We start from the raw sequence: 438 nt of genomic DNA on the forward strand, positions 1-438 counted from the left end.
TTTTTGCTTGCTCTGTTCTTCATACTACTAACCTGATTGTGTGTTTTGTTTTTGTGGTTGCTTTGCATGTTGTTCCTTCCTCTTGGCTGAGAGTCATGGGGTGGATCTTTTTCCTTTCTGTGATTCAGGTGCCTCACTCTTTCCTTTCCAGGTTCTTCCAGTTCTTTTAACATGTCAAACTCTGGAGATTTGTTCATGAGCGTGCAGTCTCTCAATGGGGATTCTTACCAAGGGGCCCAGGTTGGAGCCAACGTGCAGTCACAGGTAGGGACCCATCCGATGTACTGCCAGTGAATGCATTAGTGTTGGAGGAGCCTTTGATTGTATTGGCACTTCTCCCTCCCGTCCGAAAAGAGCAAATCTCAACCAGCACAAACGAACCAACCAACACTTAAAAAAAAAGTAAAGCAAACCAAAAAACCAACCAACCAACCAAAA

Source organism: Meleagris gallopavo, chromosome 10 (genome assembly GCF_000146605.3).
Source record: "Meleagris gallopavo isolate NT-WF06-2002-E0010 breed Aviagen turkey brand Nicholas breeding stock chromosome 10, Turkey_5.1, whole genome shotgun sequence".
NCBI classification, from domain to species: Eukaryota; Metazoa; Chordata; class Aves; order Galliformes; family Phasianidae; genus Meleagris; species Meleagris gallopavo.